The sequence below is a fragment of the Macaca mulatta genome, chromosome 5, assembly GCF_049350105.2.
Source record: "Macaca mulatta isolate MMU2019108-1 chromosome 5, T2T-MMU8v2.0, whole genome shotgun sequence".
NCBI lineage: Eukaryota > Metazoa > Chordata > Mammalia > Primates > Cercopithecidae > Macaca > Macaca mulatta.
The window spans coordinates 182867653-182875211 of NC_133410.1; the positions used below are offsets into that span (position 1 = coordinate 182867653).

Below are 7559 nucleotides of genomic sequence, written 5' to 3' on the forward strand. Positions count from 1 at the left end.
ACAAAAATAGCTGGGCTTGGTGGCATACGCCTGTAATCCCAGCTACTGAGGAGGCTGAGACTGGAGAATCGCTTGAACCTGGGAGACAGAGGTTGCAGTGAGCCGTGATTGCGCCACTGCACTCCAGCCTGGGGAACAGAGTGAGACAACGACTCAAAAAAAAAAAAAAAATTTGTAAAACGAGTGAGAGAGAAGAGAGGAGAAAGAATGGCCAAGTAATATAGCAGAGCAAATATCCATGGAGGAAAATGAACAGTAAGAGATTATTGAAAGCAGGTCAAATAAATGTAAATAATGAGAAAGTATAATACTAAATTTTAAATTTTTAGAGGCCATGTAAATACATTTATGTATCATTTCGAATCGTAAGATAAATGTAATACATGAACAAATATTATGGGTGAGCCATTTATAGGGTTATTCAGAGGAATAAGGTTGCTTTTCATGTCCTGGTTGTCACAGAGCAGAGGACAGGAGAATAGTTATAGGGGATCAGATGCCAATGACATCAGTAGTCCAGTGGAGGCAGGCAGGCAGAGCACGGGTAACCGTGAAGATATGAACCCCAAGGAATTCTCAGACATCTTCATAAGGGTACTAGATTTCCCATAGAACGTGGGATAGAGTTCTTGGATTGTGGTTTTAGAGTGAGCAGGCATGAGCTCCATGTAGTCTACACTGTGACTGAGAGATGGCCATTGTGCCATATACATATGAACAGTCCAGGCGGGGTGTGAGGGTCAGAGAGCAAGTCAAGTAGGTTGTATCTAGCTATCCTACAGGAAGGTGTTCTCCAGGAGGTGGCTGTGCAAGGTAGATACCTGGATCAACCACACTAAAGAATTAGGAGAAAGTGGACAATGGGAAACTGTGTCGGGGGTGACTAAGCTCTGCTTCTAGTATAAGTCCAACTGATATTTAGAAAGGATTCTGATGCAACATAACATTATAAGAATTCACTACAGTAATTACTTAAGTTTCCGTTTGTAGGCATAGTTTTCATCTTGTCATTCATCAAAGAGATTTGTACTTACTCATGTGAATGTTTTAGTTTATTAAATGTGTCTTCCTAATTAAGATAGCCCAACTATGTAATAAATACTTAACTCCTAGTATTCCTCTTCCTTTCGTGAGCATTCTCAAAATTAACTTCTTTACCTGTTCACAAGATGTATGCATTTATAAATGACCAAAGTCCTATGGTGTTTTGGGTGTATAGTCTTTCCCTTCCCAATTTTGGTTTTGTAATTGGTCTTCTGTAGAATACATTTATATATTCAACACATATCTGTGAAGTGCAGGAGTAATGCATGGAAGGAACATGTGAGGGATATATGTGTGATACTTTCCATGGAGTGGTCAGAAAAGCTCTCACTGAGAGAATGGGAGTTTTGAGTTAAAAAAAAAAAAAAAGGAAAGAAGCAAGGTAATTAGCCATACACATATCTGAGAAAAGTACATCCCAGGTAGAGGAAAATTCATATGCAAAGTCCCTGAGTAATTTAAGAAAACATTAAACAGGCCAATGTGCTTTAAGTAAAAAGAGTGAAAGAGAAATAATAGGACATGAAGTTTGAAAGCTAATGGGGACCAGGGCATGTAAGGGCTTGTAGGTGCTGATAAGGACTTTAGCTTATATTCCCCTTGAGATGGGAAGACACAGAAATGTTTTGAGTAGGGGAGTGGCATCGTCTCATTTATATCTCTCAGGATCATCATTCTGGCTACTCTTCTGAGGCTAGTGTGTTTGGAATGGTGGAGGGAACTGGAGAGGCAGTAAACTAGGCCACGCTCAGGATTGTGGAGACCATTGGGAGGTTATCACAATAATTCTATAAAGATATTGTGGTGTCCTGAACCAGTATGATGGCAAGGAAGGTGATTAGAAGTGCCAGATTCTGGATATGTATTGAAAATAGAATTCCCATGTGAGATGTAATAGCAAGAGAGGAGTCAAAAATGACTTCAAATTGACTAAGGAACTTAAAAAAGGATGAATTTATTTACTGAGAAGGGGAAGACTGTATGAGGAGCTACTTTAGTAGGAATTATCAGTTTGGATTTGGACATACTAGGTTTGAGATGCCTGCTGGATAAGGAAATGTCACTGTGGGGTGTGGTGGCTCACATCTATAATCCCAGTGCTCTGGAAGGCCTATGTGGGAGGATTGCTTGAGCCCAGGAGATCAAGACCAGCCTAGGCAACACAGGGAGATCCTGTCTCTACAAAAAATTTAAAAATTAGCTGGGTCTAAGTCCCATCTACTCGAAGGGAGGGCTAGGTGGGAGGATCACTTCAGCCTGGGGGACAGATGCTTCAGTGAGCCAAGATTGCACCACTGCACTCCAACCTGCATGGCAGAGTAAGACCTCATCTCAAACGGAAAAATAGGAAATGTCAGGCAGGAAGTTTTGGGTCTGGGTACATGGGTTTGCAGTTAAACATGCTGATAGTATTTAATGGCAGGAGATAGGGATCCCTTAGGGAGTGAGTGTAGATAATAAAGGGAAAAGAACTAAAGACAGTGTTGTGAGACACTCCAATATTTAAAGGGTGAGGAGACAAAAAGGAAGCACAGTGGTATCCTGGGATCCTGGGAAGCTGAGAAGTTTGTTTTGGCTAATTAATTGCACCATTGAGCAGAAGCAGGGAGGGGTTCATCATGAGAACTGACTTTTTCTTACAGGGTGACTTCTTCAGATCAGGATGCAGCAACACTTTCAAACAGGAGAACATCCTAATAAAGGTCTAAACTATGATCCCATGGACCAGGGAGGCTCAGAGGGTGGTTGGAGTTTCAGGATTTCTGGGTACATGCAGAACTCGAAATTCTCCACATATCTCATTGCAATTCTCTAGTGCTTGTTCACTCCTGACCAGTATGCTGCACGATGTGCAATCAAGCATATGGATGGTGGAATCAGTCTAATTGTTTTCATCCTTGCTGCAATACTACCAGCTATTTGACCTATGAGAATTTGCTTAACTTCTTTATGCCTTAGTTTCCTAACCCGTGAAACACGGAAGACAATAGTACTTACTTAATAGGGTTTTTCTGAATATTAAGTATGATAATATAAATATAGCACTTAGTATAGTGTCTTGAATAGAGCATTTTCTAAGTGTTAGCCAGGACTATTATTGTGAGACTTGGTGAGGCTTGGCATTCAACAGATGGTGTAACTGGTGCAGATGGACAACTTACAGCATGAGCCTTTGGCCACATCAGCCCTGCAGCTGCCTGAGCTAAATAATTATTTCACATGATTTTAGAAAGTCCCTGGGTTTTTAAATGTATTTGACTTGAGCCAAGAATTTAGAATTTTGAACTTTTTAATAAGTTAATACTTTTTCTGTTCTAATTATATTTCACAACGGAGTATGTTTATGATATTTTTCATTACAGAATTAATACAGGTTTGCTGGGAAAAAAATGGCCACGATAGATAGATGTTAGTAAGAAAGTTAAAATAAAATGAAAGCTCTTTACCCTAAGGTAACATTAACAGTTTGGTGAATAATCTCTTACACATCTCTGTATACATCTATGAAGCTCTGAGGGCCTACGTCTCTCCAGGAGTCCCAAGAAGTCCAGGCTCCAGTCAGGTCTCAAAGTTCCCTCCTGGTACAAAAGCAACTAAGTGTTGCATTCATTTTGCCCATCAAGATCTTGGAAACACAGAAGCCATGTTTGTACCGTACCGGCTGCTGAAACTGCCCTGCTTAGAAAAAAGAAGATGGCAATTGACTTGTATTTGAGAGAGGCAGGCTGTAAACTCATTCATGTCTCCATTATGCAGCATCCACATTCTCTTTGATATATGTCTATATAAAATGCCAACAGATTAACCTTTCTCACACTCCGGTCTTTTTATTCACATCCTTTACACAGCCTATGGGCTGGGCAACATGGTCACCGAAAGCCTCACCCTAGAGGATATTTTATTCTAGAAGACGATATACAGCACAGATTTTCCTCCTTCATGACCATTTACTTATGACCTTTTGTTTTAGCATCTCTTGAAACGTTTACCTCTTTGTGAATGACTCTTTTCTTTTTCAGTATAATGACTTTATAACCTAAAGATATTTAAGATATATTTCTAAAGATATGTAAGATATGATATTTTAAAGAGATATACAATATAATATTTTAACATGTTTCTAAGCAAAGACATCCTCATCAATAGACTTGACACACAGTTTATGGTCAGACAATATTATATAAAACAATGCTTGGATGAATAAGAAATTATGTTTTGTATATGCATGCCAAGTGAAAAGGCATGAAAAGGGTGCGCCTTCTATGACTTTTGAGTCTGTTTTGTGCCTGCACTATTTACATATTTTAAAGTCTCTTGTGTACAAACGTTTTTCACCCTAAAAGTGGTTTCGGTTCGGCATTCTTCTCATCTCCGGAACGCACGTCTGCAGCCAGCTCCCTGGTTGTCCGAATCACCGACCTCTCTCCCCAGCCGTATTTCCAAAATGTCGCTTTGTAACAAACTGACGCTGGACAAGCTGGACGTTAAAGGGAAGCGGGTCGTTATGAGAGTCGACTTCAAAGTTCCTATGAAGAACAACCAGATAACAAACAACCAGAGGATTAAGGCTGCTGTCCCAAGCATCAAATTCTGCTTGGACAATGGAGCCAAGTCGGTAGTCCTTATGAGTCACCTAGGCCAGCCTGATGGTGTCCCTATGCCTGACAAGTACTCCTTAGAGCCAGTTGCTGTAGAACTCAAATCTCTGCTGGGCAAGGATGCTCTGTTCTTGAAGGACTGTGTAGGCCCAGAAGTGGAGAAAGCCTGTGCCAACCCAGCTGCTGAGTCTGTCATCCTGCTGGAGAACCTCTGCTTTCATGTGGAGGAAGAAGGGAAGGGAAAAGATGCTTCTGGGAACAAGGTTAAAGCCAAGCCAGTCAAAATAGAACCTTTCTGACTTCACTTTCCAAGCTAGGGGATGTCTACGTCAATGATGCTTTTGGCACTGCTCACAGAGCCCACAGCTCCCTGGTAGGAGTCGATCTGCCACAGAAGGCTGCTGGATGAAGAAGGAGCTGAACTACTTTGCCAAGGCCTTGGAGAGCCCAGAGCAACCCTTCCTGGTCATCCTGGGCGGAACTAAAGTTGCAGACAAGATCCAGCTGATCAATAATATACTGGACAAAGTCAATGAGATGATTATTGGTAGTGGAATGGCTTTTACCTTCCTTAAGGTGCTCAGCAACATGGAGATTGGCACTTCTCTGTTCAATGAAGAGGGAGCCAAGACTGTCAAAGACCTAATGTCCAAAGCTGAGAAGAATGGTGTGAAGATTACCTTGCCTGTTGACTTTGTCACTGCTGACAAGTTTGATGAGAATGCCAAGACTGGCCAAGCCACTGTGGCTTCTGGCGTACCTGCTGGCTGGATGGGGTTGGACTGTGGTCCTGAAAGCAGCAAGAAGTATGCTGAGGCTGTGACTCGGGCTAAGCAGATTGTGTAGAATGGTCCTGTGGGGGTATTTGAATGGGAAGCTTTTGCCCGGGGAACCAAAGCCCCCATGGATGAGGTGGTGAAAGCCACTTCTAGGGGCTGCACCACCATCATAGGTGGTGGAGACACTGCCACTTGCTGTGCCAAATGGAACATGGAGGCTAAAGTTAGCCATGTGAGCACTGGAGGTGGTGCCAGTTTGGAGCTCCTGGAAGGTAAAGTCCTTGCTGGGGATGGACGCTCTCAGCAATATTTAGTACTTTCCTACCTTTTAGTTCCTGTGCACAGCCCCTAAGTCAACTTAGCACTTTCTGCAACTCCACTTGGCATTAGCTAAAACCTTCCGTGTCAAGGTTCAGCTAGTGGCCAAGAGATGCAGTGCCAGGAACCCTTAAACAGTTGCGCGGCATCTCAGCTCATCTTTACTACACCCTGGATTTGCCTACATTCTTGAAGATCCCATTTGAATTTCTTAGTGACTAAACATTGTGCATTCTAGAGTGCATATATTTCTATTTTGCCTGTTAAAACAAGTGAGCTATGTTAGTTCTCTTTTGATGTAGGCTATTATGATTAGCTTTGTCACTGTTTCACTACTCAGCATGGAAATAAGATGAAATTCCATTTGTAGGTAGGGAGACAAAATTGATGATCCATTAAATAAACAATGAAAGTGTCCACTGAAAAAAAAAGTGGTTTCTATGTTATAATGCTAGTTTTAAGTGCAGTTTGTGGTGGAAAATTGATGAATAAAATGGTGCAAAAGAAGAGCATACCTGCGTGCACCTGTGGCCCCAGCTACTCAGGAGGGTCACTTGAGCCCATGAGGCCAAGGCTACAGTGAGCAATGTTCCCACCCACTCACTCCAGCCTGGGCAGTAGAGGAAGACCCTTTCTCAAAAAAAAAAAAAAAAAAAGAACTTATTTTCCAAAGAATAACTGCCTTGAGCCCTTGAGGTCTTTCTCTTTCTCCAGTGACTATTTTCTACGTTCTAATCTCCTCATTCTTTTTCAGTGAAGACAGTAAATCTTCATGGCACTTAATTTTCTGTGTAAGCTGTATTTATTACTTTGAATTGTTGTTCTTAATTATATAAACTTATTTTCTTTGTTCAATTGATATAGTTTTCTATCCATTGGAAACTGAGTATTTTGGATCGGATGAAATGAATCATAATTTGGTCCATCAAAATTAATGGAAAAATGTCATATAATGGTTTTTCATTTAGCAGGAAAATGTTTAGAAATGAAGTGAAATTATGGGGAAGCATATTAAATATATATGGAAGCTAAAGCAACTCCATTTTGGATGGTAGGCTAAAGCAGCTCCACCTTAGAAGCTAATCTGCCATGCTGGCTTCACTGATTAATTCCAATATCTGGAAGGCCTCTAAGATTTCCATTTATCTGTTGTTCCTTGTGTAAGAAAAGGTACTTAACTTTAAATCCTGGCCTCAGGTCAAACAACCTTGATGTTATCACACTTCAACTGGCCTACAAATTCCATCTGAGCCACTAACTTCACTATGGTATGTAAGCCCTGGATCAGAGAGGTAATGGTGCCAGGATCTGCCATCTTGTCTTGCCACCACCCAAGACACAGGCATGGCTTCTGTTCCTTAAGTCCCTATTAAACGTTTGTTTCTAAGAAACAGGATATGTCAGCCTCTTTCTTCGGCCTCTCAGCTTCCTCGGACATTGGTGTAGGTTTGCACAGATTTGCCTACTTTGAAACAGTAGAGGTGTACTTATTTAGCTGCTTCATCATGGTTTCCCATGGACTTCTGATTCCTATTGGGGAATATTCATGAGACTGTCTACCTATAGTCTCCAATAGCTAGATAATAAATCCTAGATTCTCCATATTTTCATTTCTTACAAACCTCTTCCTATTATTAATAACTGTATTTGTTAGGATTTTTGCTTATAAAAGTGAAGTCAAATCTTGCTGTCATAGCAACATTGGGATTTTCTGGAATTATATAAGGGATTCACAGAACTGAGGACAGACTGCAAGAAGAAATAAAAGCTACAGGGTCAGTCTGAGCTGGAACTACAATCCAAAGTTGCTGGTGGGCAC

At 41.1% G+C, this 7559-nt stretch overlaps 1 pseudogene across 1 annotated transcript; it reads left to right on the forward strand.

The window, feature by feature from the left end:
- The first annotated feature begins 4396 nt into the window (after positions 1-4396).
- Positions 4397-5789, forward strand: LOC697728 (phosphoglycerate kinase 1 pseudogene; annotated as a pseudogene). Its single transcript, XR_010419.5, has one exon. The product of XR_010419.5 is annotated as a phosphoglycerate kinase 1 pseudogene (transcript).
- Positions 5790-7559: the final 1770 nt, after the last annotated feature.